Source organism: Mizuhopecten yessoensis, unplaced genomic scaffold, assembly GCF_002113885.1.
Source record: "Mizuhopecten yessoensis strain PY_sf001 unplaced genomic scaffold, ASM211388v2 scaffold245, whole genome shotgun sequence".
NCBI classification, from domain to species: Eukaryota; Metazoa; Mollusca; class Bivalvia; order Pectinida; family Pectinidae; genus Mizuhopecten; species Mizuhopecten yessoensis.
In genome coordinates this window covers 917,879-934,418 of record NW_018403450.1, presented here as the reverse complement: position 1 = coordinate 934,418, position 16,540 = coordinate 917,879, and the positions used below count along the sequence as shown (strand labels likewise).

The 16,540-nt window shown below is 34.4% G+C and overlaps 1 long non-coding RNA gene across 1 annotated transcript; it reads right to left on the bottom strand.

The window, feature by feature from the left end:
• Positions 1-243: 243 nt before the first annotated feature.
• On the bottom strand, positions 244-4,341 carry LOC110445364. Its single transcript, XR_002462349.1, has 3 exons — positions 4,258-4,341; positions 2,178-2,268; positions 244-321 (listed from the first exon to the last, which is right to left on the bottom strand). It is a non-coding gene; the product is annotated as an uncharacterized LOC110445364 (long non-coding RNA).
• Positions 4,342-16,540: the final 12,199 nt, after the last annotated feature.

Below are 16,540 nucleotides of genomic sequence, written 5' to 3'. Positions count from 1 at the left end.
CGACGGCAACCAACATTCATAACATATGAATCTGTTTCCTTTACATAAATGTACCAAGACAATGACAGTAACAAAATGATCTCCAGTCACTGTATACCACCTAACAAGATACGTGAATATTGGAAATCTAACCATCATGATTCCTCGTTGCTCTATGTATGATTCGGCGTTTCCTCGGCGTATCTAGAGCTGCCAGTCGTCTTGCAAAAGCTTGACATCGTTGTCGAGCGACTCGTTTGATGACAGGGGATGGATATAAGCCGAAATATACGCCATCGATGTCGACAAAAGTAGCGTTGTACTTTGTATGTTGTTTTTGGACTGTAAACAAACTAGATCAGATAAAACAAGGAACTCTGTAACAGAAATACATAAGATTTCACACAGCTAGTAGACATATGATTTAAGTTTGTTTATGCAGTTTAGACAGAATATGCTATACCTGTTCCATGGTAATATGTACGTTCATACACGATCAAAAAAGAAATGGAAAAACAAATCGATTATCACATTGATTGTGCTTTCGTAAGTTACGGATCTGCTTTTCTGAGCCTTAAAATACGTCCAAATATCGATTTGACTTATTGTTACAAGATTTTTTTACAAACTATGATGCAAACGTGCATCTGAAATTTGTGTCCAAAACAAGATGCCTCTTGTTTACAGAACCTCTTTTTACAAAATCAAAGCACCATTAATGCATACCACATAACACTAGACGTGATAGGGTCTGTTTTTTAAACTCACCAGCTGTGTGATGCGGTTTAATTCATTTTTGGCTTACTTTATCTATTTAGCAGTTGCATTGTATGATGCAGTTTATCTCATTTTTGGCTTACTTTATCTATTTACCAGCTGTATGATGCGGTCTCATTCATTTTTGGCTTACTCTATCTATTTACCAGCTGTATGACGTGGTCTAATTCATTTTTGGCTTACTCTATCTATTTACCAGCTGTAAAATGCGGTCTAATTCATTTTTGGCTTACTCTGTCTATTTACCAGCTGTATGATGCGGTCTTATTCATTTTTGGCTTACTCTATCTATTTACCAGCTGTATAATCGGTCTAATTTATTTTTTGCTTACTCTATCTATTTAGCAGTTGCATTGTATGATGCAGTTTATCTCATTTTTGGCTTACTTTATCTATTTACCAGCTGTATGATGCGGTCTAATTTATTTTTGGCTTACTCTATCTATTTAGCAGTTGCATTGTATGATGCAGTTTATCTCATTTTTTGCTTACTTTATCTATTTACCAGCTGTATGATGCGGTCTTATTCGTTTTTGGCTTACTCTATCTATTTACCAGCTGAAAGATGCGGTCTTATTCATTTTTGGCTTACTCTATCTATTTACCAGCTGTATGATGCAGTTTATCTCATTTTTGGCTTACTCTATCTATTTACCAGCTATATGATGCGGTTTAATTAATTTTTGGCTTACTCTATCTATTTACCAGCTGTATGATGCGGTCTCATTCATTTTTGGCTTACTCTATCTGTTTAACCAGCTGTATGACGTGGTCTAATTCATTTTTGTCTTACTCTATCTATTTACCAGCTGTATGATGCGGTCTCATTCATTTTTGGCATAATCTATCTATTTACCAGCTGTATGATGCGGGCTCATTCATTTTTGGCTTACTCTATCTATTTACCAGCTGTATGATGCGGTCTTATTCATTTTTGGCCTATTCTTTCTTTTTACCAGCTGTATGATTCGGTTGAATTCATTGTTGGCTTACTTTATCTATTTACCAGCTGTATGATGCGGTTTAAATCATTTTTGGCAAACTTTATCTATTTACCAGTTGTATGATGCGGTCTAATTCATTTTTGGCTTACTCTATCTATTTACCAGCTGTATGATGCGGTCTAATTCTTTTTTTGCCTTACTTCATCTATTTACCAGGTGTGTGATGTGGTCTTATTCATTTTAGGCTTACTTTATATATTTACCAACTGGAAGGTTCATTCCCATATATGTGTGCTACGTTCATTTTTCATCAAAATACAGACTTAAGTTTTTCGTCAGTTACTTTATATCATATTGCCAAATTCCCCCACCTTATATATTCAGCTCAGGTCAAGATAAACACCCGGCATATAAATATTAAATACGGGACAACATATCATCTATATATAGGAAGATGGAATGGTAAGCACAGCTTACCTAAATCCGGAAGACATATCACCCCTAGTTGGATATTGACGCAGACATTAGAAGTTGGACATCCAGTAGTGGAACAGGTGTCTCCAGTTCTCTACATCGATTGATGAAAAATAGAAAACAGAAAATTAATTATACTTTCAGCAAATTTAATGTATTATATCCTTACCTCGTTAGTTACTTCGTTAACAGTACGAAATGTCTGATAAATACAATGTAACAGTTATGTTTCCTTTATGGTTGAAATGTATGAAACGCAAATACAATGATGTGATTGTAATTTAGCATTAAACATGTGTTGAATACTTGCATGATTTTCATGAATGTGTAACACTCCCAGGTTACAGAATAGGTAAATATTTGGACCTGTCCGATAACGCTATCGGACACGATCCCTCCCTCGTGTTACAGTCTGTATGCATACATCTCGCTGTAAGCCGATTAAGAAAAACCTGCAGATATTATGACTAAATAAGATATACTGTAAATATGTTTTCAGAGATAAATATACCGTTTTTATTTTTAAGCTATTCCCCTCTTTGCATAAATCCCGCACACTCTTCGTACGTGTTACCGTCTGCACCTGGTGCAAACACCCTGTAAACTTCGTACGTGTTATCGTCTGCACATGGTGCAAACACCCTGTAAACTTCGTGTGAACACCACACATCGCATAACATTGTGTGATCCAACAACTGTATGACAGACACCAAATAGTCACAGAAATGATGTCTTAATTCGTTAATCACAGTACATACCTCTGCAGTGTCATACTTGAAATATATCCATTTTTTAATTTATCAGTAACCGTAGAAATTATGTGTTCAATTACTTGACCCAATGATTATTTACGTCCTTAAATATTTTTTTCTGTTAACAGGATTAAAATATTGCAAACTAAACAACCTAATAATTTGAGATAAACAAGTGTTTAAGTCACCTGAGTGCAAAGACATTAAGTTTGCTTAAATAATAATTAATAAAAAAAAAAAAAAAAAAAAAAAAAAAAAAAAAAAAAAAAAAAAAAAAAAAAAAAAAAAAAAAAAAAAAAAAAAAAAAAAAAAAAAAAAAAAAAAAAAAAAAAAAAAAAAAAAAAAAAAAAAAAAAAAAAAAAAAAAAAAAAAAAAAAAAAAAAAAAAAAAAAAAAAAAAAAAAAAAAAAAAAAAAAAAAAAAAAAAAAAAAAAAAAAAAAAAAAAAAAAAAAAAAAAAAAAAAAAAAAAAAAAAAAAAAAAAAAAAAAAAAAAAAAAAAAAAAAAAAAAAAAAAAAAAAAAAAAAATCAATGAAATCTAGTTATGCTATAGTTTAACTGCTATAAATATCATTTTAGCGTATAGATAATTTGAAACTTTTACAATACCGAATTTGGACAGAACGTGTAAGAAGCACTTTTCGAAAATTACACTGTAACCAAAATAATAGTGCTTACTCATATATCTACCTACTCAGATGTGATGATTTCCAAGTTTACAAAATTTGCCAGAAAACTAAAAAAAAAATCTTTTTTTTTTTTTTTTTTTATATATTACATGGTACTTTATCGTTCATTAACCGTTTACAAACACTGTACTGGACATACAACCATTACTATCTAAACCTACGACAATATTATTCTGTCAAGCTAGAAAGAATACTCTAGCTGGCCAGCAGTTCCCATCAGTAGCCAACATCACTCATCAGCTTCCATGTCATGATTTAATGAATGATATCTTGTGTAAGTAGGAACAAAATTTGATAAATCAACAAGATTATAACGTCTTATTGCAATCAAAATTTCAATTAAAACCTTTCATAAATAAATTTTATGATTTATGATTTTTTTGGTTGGTTAATCGATCGATTTGAAATGTACACCGAAGATAGCATTACTGTTAAATGTGGATGCCAACTGAATCAACCTTGTAAAGCACATAAAACACTTCCGTAATATATGTTTTGATAGATTATACTTAGTACTGCCTTGCCAATTCCACATTTCTACAAAATCGAATAGTTCCATCAGCATCTGGATTAGAAACTATCCCCTTCATCAGATTGAATTATCCTATCTCGATAATGGTAGAAAATTTAGCATAAGATATTACCTCATCAGTTCTGTTTCTCCTCATGTAGATGTCTGACTTAGCAGTTCCAGAATATTCCAAGCAGTTTCTCATACGATAGAGATAACATTCCAGATGGGATTTGCTGTAACGTAACACTTCACAGATGGGATTTGCTGTAACGTAACACTTCACAGATGGGATTTGCTGTAACGTAACACTTCACAGATGGGATTTGCTGTAACGTAACACTTCACAGATGGGATTTGCTGTAACGTAACACTTCACAGATGGGATTTGCTGTAACGTAACACTTCACAGATGGGATTTGCTGTAACGTAACACTTCACAGATGGGATTTGCTGTAACGTAACACTTCACAGATGGGATTTGCTGTAACGTAACACTTCACCGTTGGAGTAACGGATACACGCATTCTGACATTGCAAAAATCAAATATCAAACAACGAAATGAATGGCGATGTACATCGTATGTTTGTTGCAGGCAATGACATTCCTGGGTCACCAGCATTCCCATCCATTAGTAATTGGATTAAAAACTGGATAAGGAAGATATGGACTATATCCATGCTGAAGATTAATTGATGGTAATAAAATCCGTTTGTTGTTAATAACACTTACACAGCTGGTTTGTTTGTTTGTTTGTTTGAGCTTTTTGAAGTTAGTTTTGTTGATTTTAGCACCGTCCTGATTAACGATATATACATCCATAACAATACACTGCTTACATACTGTTTAAAGCGTACATTCCCCTGTAAAAGTCAAAGTTTTACATCTTAATCGACGAAACGTTTCGGAATATGCATATTTTCCCATTTAAAGTTCGATGGCTTTTAGAAGATTTGAGACTGCGTCTGTATTTAAATCTTCAAATGCCCTCTCCTGCATGGAAAATTAGTGAAATTACGTTGTTAACCTCTGTTACTAATAACAAGTTACTGACTCTTATGAAGATGACTTGAACTATAGATCTGTGTGTTACACAATTAACATTCCGTAACAGGCGATTCTTGGTGCAGTTGTCTGTCATAAAATTTTCTTTTTAAATCGTCCTAGAAAAACACCTTTCTATATGTTTTATTCATCTAATACACCAAACAATCCTTCTACTTTGATCGATCGATGTCGTTCTCAGCTTTTGAGATGAAAACAAAAATATTAACATGCGTTTTAAAGTTATTGCATCGATGGTTTATAATTTGTTTCTGGTTCACTAAGCATGTAATTGAGTTACATATGTACTTGATTTCCAGCGGAATGTGGATAACAGGTCACAGCTGCGATCACATTAGTTAGGCTACTTATTTCTCACCAGCCATACTACAAAATGTCTAATTGATTTAGGCAGAAAGAACAGTTGAATAGTTACAAGTCAGTATAATTGTTGCTGAAACATGCCGGCAGTGTAGAATTGAAGCATCCTTGAATGAAAAGCTATGTAGTTTCTATGATAACACCGCTCATCCAGGATAAATGTTGATGTTTAATACAAGTTATTTGATAATTGATGGGTATAGAACATACCAAACTGCTGAAGGAACAAAAACACAGTTAAATATATTAGTTTATTGGTATTCCCATTTATTACATACTTACTAATAAATACGGGGTTTTTGTATATGCGATACGCCACAATTGCTCTAATCCATATCAGCCCTCGCCGTTAAACCCCAAAACCCGTATCAGCCCTCGTCGTTAAACCCCAAAACCCGTATCAGCCCTCTCCGTATCAGCCCGCATAACCCGTATCACACCCCTTTTCGATTTGTTTTTTGTTTTTCAAAATATCAAACGAAAAAAAATGTCAAAAGATAGAAGATCAATCCGTATTTTATTAGTAGGTATGTAATAAACAGAATAAAACATGCCTTTTTCCTTATCACATCCAGTATCAACCCTCGACCAGTATCAGCCCTCAGGCTGATATTGGTCAACCCTCTGGCTGATATTGGAGTCTCGGGTTGATACTGAGTGTAATATTGAAAAAGGCATGACTGTATTATTCCCTATTAAAATTAATGTCATTTAAAACCAACACTGATATAACCAATACGAGTTTTGTTAAGTTTAATTGTCTGTACTCACGTAGCATACATGTATATATAACATATATATATATACTTATGTTTTCTTTGTTTTCATGCAAAATACTCCAATTCCAATTATTTTGCACGCTTCCAAAATAAAAATACATAGAACATTTGAGCAAATGATCCAATATTAAAACTATCCAAGACTGCATATTTGTCGTATAATTGTTTAAGTTATCATTTATGTTTTTAGATCTCGTGTGGTTCCGAATACTGATCACATGCCGATACTGTCAGGGGTATTGCGCTCGAAAACTGGTCTCTTGATTAAACTGGAGCAAAGAACGGAGAAGGAAGAAGCATGATGTGTTGATATACAATATCATCTAAGTGTTTACTAGATATAATTGTACCATGACAACAACATTAACATTAACAGTTGTGATGTCGATTTCGGGATAATATCCCCATAACGACAGTAAGGCAATAACCGCGCGTACATATGTTTCTTGTGGCTCTGACCCGGAACTGAACTATAAAAGAATCTAGATGAAACCAAGTTTACGCTTCCATACATTTAACTCCAAATTTCATGTTAATACGGGTTTTTGTCATTGACAAAAAACATAGTTTGGTCATTTCTGTTTAAGTAACGTTTTTTTGTCAGGCTGATGTCGGCCATCGTACATACGAGCACTGGTACGATCCGAAGTATTTATATACACAAGTGTGTGATCTGAATTTAAAGCACTGCTTATGTGTGTGACCATTCAGGTATATCACTAAGCAGCCAGTATATAGCTCATACCTCCTTTATACTCTAACCTGTACACCTGTATACGTGGTGTCTACGGTATGTGTACGTAAATTATAAGTATTATACAGAAATAGTTAGCAATTAATACTCGGGAACTCTCTCTTACTACTCGTCATATAATAACTCGGCAATGGACACATACACTGAGAATCACTTAAGAGCGAAAAAATCAATTCTACGACTTAATCTACCTTATTATACCAGTAAACTTCAATTAGCATTGAATTTTACAAAACACAATCTAAATCATAAATTCATGACCGAACTTAATGACGTACCAGCTAAATAATCTATGAATGGCTAACTTAATGATGTACAATCTAAATCATATTTGCATGGCCCAAATTACGGAAACACTCTCCAAATTAGCGGAGCACCATTTAAATTTAAAAACCATATCCAAGTTATCGGGACATGGACCAGTTTTCAGGAACAACAACCAATTTTCAGGGACAACAACCAATTTTCAGGAACATAACAATTCAATAAGATTGTGCCTTTGTTCCCGAAAACTGGTCGTTGGCCCCCGAAAATTAAGTCGTTGTCCCGCTCACTCGCACAGCGGTATTCCCTTTGATGTAGCCGCGCTCCGGCGAAGCCCGTACAGGTGAGGCAGTCTATAGTCCCTGCCTTGCTGGCCGTGTTGTCGGTATAGCTATGCAACGACGGTTGCTCTAATTCCGTAATCAAAACGATATAATAACACAGGTCGATAGTACACTTATATTTACTTCGAATGAAATAAATAAAGACCAAGGAAATAATGCTTATTTTGTACTACGGCCAGGGTTAGGATCGAAATGAACGACCATTTGAGAATAATGCATAACTTTTACCGTATTGCTGAACTGGTGCTTTGATACATCACTCCAGGGACACATGAAGCCAGTATATACGTCTCTGATCACTCATATAATAATCAAAGACACAATATGAACTCTCAATATTAACGATATTTAATGACGAATGATAAGTACGTCCCGATGTCGTATACAACTTATATTACGTAAACTATATCCCCCGGCTCCGTTCGGTCCGAGGTAAATGTTCATAAACGAACCACTGTATATATATATATATGTTAAGACAGTTTACGTTCCTATTTTGCTTCATATACCTTTCAATCGTTTTTTATGTTGTTAATAGTTTTGTGATTTATATAATCCTCTTAGTAAGGAGATTCCCGATCACCTGTCCTCTCAGCTTTTAATTTCTATTGTATTTAACATAAATGTATTTTATTCATATTTTGGTGTTTTTTTAATCATTACTGATATAATTTCAATTAAATGGAACTTTATCTTTCCTGTACTGTCGTAAGAATATCCCTTCTGATTTAATGTTTCATGTTATAATATTTAAGGTTGAACTTTCTATTTAGTTTAGGTTATCGGGTGATAAAGAAAAAATAATTTACCCGGGTTCCATTGTAGTTATCACCCGATAACCTAAATTGAATAGAAAGTTAATCCTTATATTTATAGCCTTTTTCTTTACATAAAACGCGTCCATTTATGTCATCAAAGTAAACGTATGTAAATGAACACACAATCCAGCCGTCCTGTCAGTCAACAACGTGACGTCATCGGAATGTATGAATTTCAACAATGTATATTTACATTTCAACAATGTATCTTTTGCATGAATACACTAATGAGTTACACATCTGGTATCCGAGGTACTCCTGTTAACTTCCTAAAACAGCAATGTAAGCTCCCGGGTTGTTGAAACTTCGAGTGATAATGACAATGATCTCCACAAAGGCTTTCATTAGAAAAAATACCATTTAAGTTACGTACACTTATGTGTTTAAAGTGAACGAAATTTTCGAAATATCTTGTTTCTTTATTCATTTAAAGCGAACTTAACCATTTCAGAAAGATAATGTGCATCCGTATGTCAGTTATCAAAACTGTATAAAGTAAAGAGAGAAAAAAAATAGAGCATTATTCTTAACCAGAGACGTTATATTACAATATATACGACTTTGGTGTATAGTCTAAACAGTTGCTCTCGTCTAACGAACCTGTGATTACTAAAATTTAGAACCTATGAAACTTCTTATATAAAAGGCTAAGCGTGATCCGGTTGTTAAATATATGAATTATCAGAATTAATATTGAATATTGTATTACCTGTCTTCAGACAGAGACATATAAAGCCGTAAGTAGTATATACGTTTCCGCTTCAGGTCAACCATGACAATCAGAATAATATATAAACTAAAGGTATTTTGTTTTGGTTTCCTTTATATCATAACCAGAGACCTTCTCTGTATTAACGTAATATGTTAGGTATCAGTACATTTTACTCATAGTTCCAGTAGTATTAGTAATCATTATCATATACATATATAGATAAAATATATTGCCGTGTGAATGATGTAATTGATATACAGTAGGTGTTAAGATAAGTTCTGTGCACTGATCTTACACGAAAATGGCACCGTTTCATTGGTTGATATACCTGTCAATCACGCGCGGTAGAGAGGTGGGCCCTCGCGATGATTGGTTGATGTTCTTGTCGATGCTCCGCTGTTGTTTGATTGACAAGAATATCACGGGCCGTAATTCTCGTCACACTCTGGTGCATGCTGTGTACACAACCGCCAGTCATGTCGTCGTTGAACAGCACTACTACGTGATCTGTTTCTGTGCCGGATTATATATATTGCAAAGTTACTGTACCGCTACGGTCCAAATATACGGAAATGTATCAGTAAAAATATTTACAAAATAACTTCAACGTTGGTGTCTTCTGTGTTTGAATGTCAATAAAACGTATAGCATATTTTCGGTATTACCGTTTAATGACAAATCGACGACACTGTGTCGTCCTTATGTTAGGTCGAAAATTCAAATAAACAACAAAATACCGACAGTTACACATTTGATATTATTCAATACAGTACTTATTGATGTGTAATGCCACGGACTTAGATATAATTAAACATCTTTGTTCAATAATGAAAAGCATCTCGATCCACTCCTTGAGCCGGCTTAGGTGTGAAATTTGCGACAGGTACAAAATACTAAACACACCTGTGTCCAGTGCTTGATTGATAGGTTTTGCGTCCGCTTCACTACCGAGTAGTTCGGTCAATCACTGGTAAGATGTACAGGTGTGAAAACCACGTGATTATGTGGATATCCAATGCAATAACCTGAATTGAATTAATAATGTTTAATAAGATACAATGTATCATAAACAAAATTATAGCGGATACGTACGTATATACTGGTTTTATTCGTCTTTGATTAGAATTATGATAACGGAATATTTTCAGTATATAGGTTGTTTCTATAATTTTGTAGAGGTAGGGGTGCTGCCATGATATAAATGTAAATTAGAAATGTTTTATAATACTTTGGCAGTGCGATCACATTACATTATTACCATGCTGATATGATATTTAAACATTATTAGCTGTATACATGGATAATTACAATGGCACATGTAGTCACAGGTAAAGCATAGTTTCAGGTAGATTCAAGCATATCACACCTGCCGGTTGAAATAACAGACCTGTGCTCTAAGGGGGTTAGAGGTGTGATCAAACACCACACAAGTTCTGTATTACCACTGTCATAATTATGCTGTAATGAGTTAATTGGAGATTCCCAGGTAAGACCCACAGGTAAGAAAACTGTACCTGGTAATCCAATTCAATTCAGTTTATTGCTTTGAAAAGCCACATAATCACGTGGTTTCACACCTGTATATTTTACCTGTGATTATCCAAACTACTCGGTAGTGAAGCGGACGCAAAACCTATCAATCAAGCACTGGACACGGTGTGTTTAGTGTGATGTACCTGTACCCAAATTTTAAAACTAAGCCGGCTAAAGGAGTGGATCGAGTTGCTTTACATTATTGAACCAAGATGTTAAATTATAACTTGTGTATATTACATGTATATGGAGAGAAAAAGTTTAACCTTCATAATTCAATTATATTTTCGAGATAAATATAATCACGGACTCAGATTATCTAAGTCCTCGATATAACTTAGCATCGCATCAATAAGTACTGTATTGTATAATGATATTCAATGTGTAACTGTCGGTATTTTGTTGTTTATTTGAATTGTCGACCTAACATAAGGACGACACAGTGTAGTCAATTTGTCATTAAACGGTAATACCGAAAATATGCTATACGTTTTTTTGACACTCAAACACAGAAGACACCAACGTTGAAGTTATTTGTTAACATTTTTCACTGATACATTTCCGTATATTTGGACTGTAACGGTACAGTAACTTTGCAATATATATAATCCTGCACAGAAACTGGTCACGTAGTAGTGCTGTTCAACGACGACATGATTGGCGTTTGTGTACACAGCATGACAAAAGGTGATTACGTGTTGTCATCCAATTATAGGCTAATGTCGATTGGATGTCTTGTGATATATATTAACCCTTATAATAATAATTTATTTTATTAAAGAGTCACATATCCATTCACAATTTAAAGTTTCTAGTTGAAACAAAATTGATAGAATTAATTATCCGGCCAAGTTGACCTATGAGACACTATTTCAACGTTAAATACAGATTACTGTAAAAGCATAATATTTCGTTGGGGATTTAATTTCGTTTATTTCGTGGTTTAAAGAAAACCATGAAATATAATCCCAACGAAATTTTAATCGCACGAAATAGAAATTAGCGAAAATATGAAATAAACTATTACTTTAATTACAAACCATGCTGTATTTACATTTAGACACAGGTCATGATAAACGGTGTACTTATCGTCACAGACACAGAGTTAAACACTTATAACTATAGCGCGTCAATCAAGCGTTTGTTACATCGCTCTTTGTATGTAAATTATAGAGCATGACGGATTTGACCGATACCCATAGTGTGAGTTTATCTCGCCGGGTCTTACCTGAACCTCGCAAGCAGTACGGTGACCATCGGGCGATGGTCGATCTATTGTTTTCCACTGACTGGGGTGAAGCGAGGTGTGAAAATTTCACCTGGAGTGGATGGGTGATCACCTCGGGCGATGTACGGTAAGTCTTATTGTCCAGGTGTCAAACATAAAATAACTGGGTTTGAAAATATTGATTTCACGAAATATTTTCCCCACGAACTTGTCCCAAATCCAAAACAACGAAATTTAACCACCAACGTAAATATATGCTTTTACAGTATACTATGATTTAAAAATTAAAGTACAAATCAACTTCTCCACGGTCGGTTGCTGGTTACTTAATCAGATAATGAAATAACAAGATTTTTCCTTTGTTAAAGAAATAATTAACTGGGCCAACCTACCTGCAAACATATAAACATGCACACGTATGTACAATCAATCATATCAACATGTTTTTTTCATAACAACCACTTACCTATACATTCAACAACATTTTGCACATACTTGTACAATTATACCCTCTTGTCAAATACAGCTTTTTATACATTACATACCAAGTCAACCCACTTTTTCACTAACATTTTATGCGAGGACCAGGCTGCCTGCGCTAAGTAAAACGAATTCAGTACAAATGTCACTTTAGTATTTGAACATTGTGTTAGCAGGAAAAAAGTATTTCAGTATTAGCAATAGCAAAACAGTCCTATAAATAAATATTTGCTTTTGTCTATTATATTTTAACATGAACACCGATAATTCTCATAATACATTGTCACAGTTCCTTAGTTTAATGATTTTTCCTTGACGCTTACACATAGTGATTACATTTAATTATCCTTCAATGCTTAGTTAGAAAGTTCATACAGACCAACAGCTATATTTATACACCTACAATTTCAACATACATGTCCAATACAATGTACATCCACATGTAAGGTTTCTGTGCACGATTATACATTACAAACAAAGTAAACCTACTTTCTCATAATAAAATTGTATGCATGGGATGCTTGCACCAATTAAAAAAGAATTCAGAACGGAATTCAGAACGAATGTCACTTTCAAGTTTAAATATATTGTACAACAGGAAACAGAAAAAGAAATACCAAATGTCACTGCGACTACATGCACCAGAATGTGACGAGAATTACGGCCCGTGATATTCTTGTCAATGAAACAACAGCGGAGCATCGACAAGAACATCAACCAATCACCGCGAGGGCCCACCTCTCTACCGCGCGTGATTGACAGGTATATCAACCAATGAAACGGTGCCATTTTCGTGTAAGATCAGTGCACAGAACTTATCTTAACACATATTGTATATCAATTACATCATTCACACGGCAATATATTTTATCTTTATATGTATTTGATAATGATTACTAATACTACTGGAACTATGAGTGAAATGTACTGATACCTAATATATTACGTTAATACAGAGAAGGTATCTTGTTATGATAGAAAGGAAACCAAAACAAAATACCTTTAGTTTATATATTATTCTGATTGTCATGGTTGACCTGAAGCGGAAACGTATATACTACTTACGGCTTTATATGTCTCTGTCTGAAGACAGGTAATACAATATTCAATATTAATTCTGATAATTCATATATTTAACAACCGGATCACGCTTTACCTTTTAGATAAGAAGTTTCATAGGTTCTAAATTTTAGTAATCACAGGTTCGTTAGACGAGAGCACCTGTTTAGACTATACACAAAGTCGTATATATTGTAATATAACGTCTCTGGTTAAGAATAACGCTCTATTTTTTTTCTCATTTTATTTTATACAGTTTTGATAACTGACATACGGATGCACATTATCTTTCTGAAATGGTTAAGTTCGCTTTAAATGAATAAAGAAACAAGATATTTCGAAATTTCGTTCACTTTAAACACATAAACGTAACTTAAATGGTATTTTTTCTAATGAAAGCCTTTGTGGAGATCATTGTCATTATCACTCGAAGTTTCAACAACCCGGGAGTTTACATTGCTGTTTTAGGAAGTTAACAAGAGTACCTCGGATACCTAACTCATTAGTGTATTCATGCAAAAAATACATTGTTGAAATGTAAACATACATTGTTGAAATTCATACATTCCGATGACGTCACGTTGTTGACTGACAGGACGGCTGGATTGTGTGTTCATTTATATACGTTTACTTTGATGACATAAATGGACGCGTTTTATGTTAAGAAAAAGGCTATATAAGGATTAACTTTCTATTCAGTTTAGGTTATCGGGTGATAACTACAATGGAACCCGGGTAAATTATTTCTTCTTTATCGGCTTCGCCGATTATTTATCACCCGATAACCTAAACTAAATAGAAAGTTAAACCTTAAATATTATAACATGAAACATGTACTCAGAAGGGATATTCTTACGACAGTACAGGGAAGATAAAGTTCCATTTAATTACAATTATATAAGTTATGATTAAAAAAACCAAATATGAATAAAATACATTTTTGTTAAATACAATAGAAATTAAAAGCTGAGAGGACAGGTGATCGGGAATCTCCTTACTAAGAGGATTATATAAACCACAAAACTATTAACAACATTAAAAACGATTGAAAGGTATATAAAGCAAAATAGGAACGTAAACTGTCTTAACATATATATATATATACAGTGGTTCGTTTATGAACATTTACACAATCGGTTCATCATTTGCACGAGTTTATCAATAAATACTGGACAACTAGTACCTCGGACCGAACGGAGCCGGGGGATATAGTTTACGTAATATAAGTTGTATACGACATCGGGACGTACTTATCGTTCGTCATTAAATATCGTTAATATTGAGAGTTCATATTGTGTCTTTGATTATTATATGAGTGATCAGAGACGTATATACTGGCTTCATGTGTCCCTGGAGTGATGTATCAAAGCACCAGTTCAGCAATACGGTAAAAGTTATGCATTATTCTCAAATGGTCGTTCATTTCGATCCTAACCCTGGCCGTAGTACAAAATAAGCATTATTTCCTTGGTCTTTATTTATTTCATTCGAAGTAAATATAAGTGTACTATCGACCTGTGTTATTATATCGTTTTGATTACGGAATTAGAGCGACCGTCTTTGCATAGCTATACCGACAACACGGCCAGCAAGGCAGGGACTATAGACTGCCTCACCTGTACGGGCTTCGCCGGAGCGCGGCTACATCAAAGGGAATACCGCTGTGCGAGTGAGCGGGACAACGACTTAATTTTCGGGGGCCAACGACCAGTTTTCGGGAACAAAGGCACAATCTTATTGAATTGTTATGTTCCTGAAAATTGGTTGTTGTCCCTGAAAATTGGTTGTTGTTCCTGAAAACTGGTCCATGTCCCGATAACTTGGATATGGTTTTTAAATTTAAATGGTGCTTCGCTAATTTAGAGAGTGTTTCCGTAATTTGGGCCATGCAAATATGATTTAGATTGTACATCATTAAGTTAGCCATGCATAGATTATTTAGCTGGTACGTCATTAAGTTCGGTCATGAATTTATGATTTAGATTGTGTTTTGTAAAATTCAATGCTAATTGAAGTTTACTGGTATAATAAGGTAGATTAAGTCGTAGAATTGATTTTTTCGCTCTTAAGTGATTCTCAGTGATAGGAAATATCATTGTGGCGCACACTCAACAATCGATCAACATTGTGGACTCAATGTATGATGACGCATATATTCTTTGTGCGCTAATTTCCACGCCTGCTAGCATAGACCGGTTCCTAGCTCTATCATCGGAATCGCCGTCTGACTCGGAATCGCCATCCAACACTTCCCTATCGCTACAATTCTCCATCACCTCGTGCGTTGATTGTAATCTTGTACATTTTGCTTGTATATGAGTATGCTTATATCTTCGGCAGTGTGACGACTGTCGACTCGTACATCATCCCATGAATTTCATGAATTAGAGCCTCGGTCCCGACCTAACCTCTACACCTTCGGATAGACTATCCATATCCCACATAGATACAGTGTGTTACGTATGATAGACGCTGTATGGAATGGTTTTTGAAAACCTAGATCAAACGTTATACATGTGTATATGAAGAGCAATATCAAAGTAAGGGCCAGTGAAGTGAGTGTTTGGGAAGGGTGCCCAAATTGTTTCCATCCGAGAACCAAGTCGGTTACGACTTTAAAAAGAAAATGTCACCGAAAAAGTAGAAAATCACAAATTGCATTCTCATAAAAAGTGTTGCTCCGTTAGAAAGTTGTCATTATAAATACCGAAAAGAGAACGGAAGCAGCGTTCTTAAACTTCACATAACTCCAAATGAGAAACCTTACATTAAACCCCGAAACTGTCGGTTTCTAAGTTAAGTTGTCACAACATACCATACCCTAAACTATGTTAGAGTTACCTCCCTTACAGCTACTATTATATAATGGTTCAAGTGAATGCAAACTCCTGGCCCCAAATTCAATAGTTCAGTAGCGTTTGTGAAACAGAAGTCTGGCTTTTCAAATTTGTTTTAATAAAATGACATAGATTACGTTACAACTTACGTGTCATAAACAATGTATTTAACAGTGTTTGAT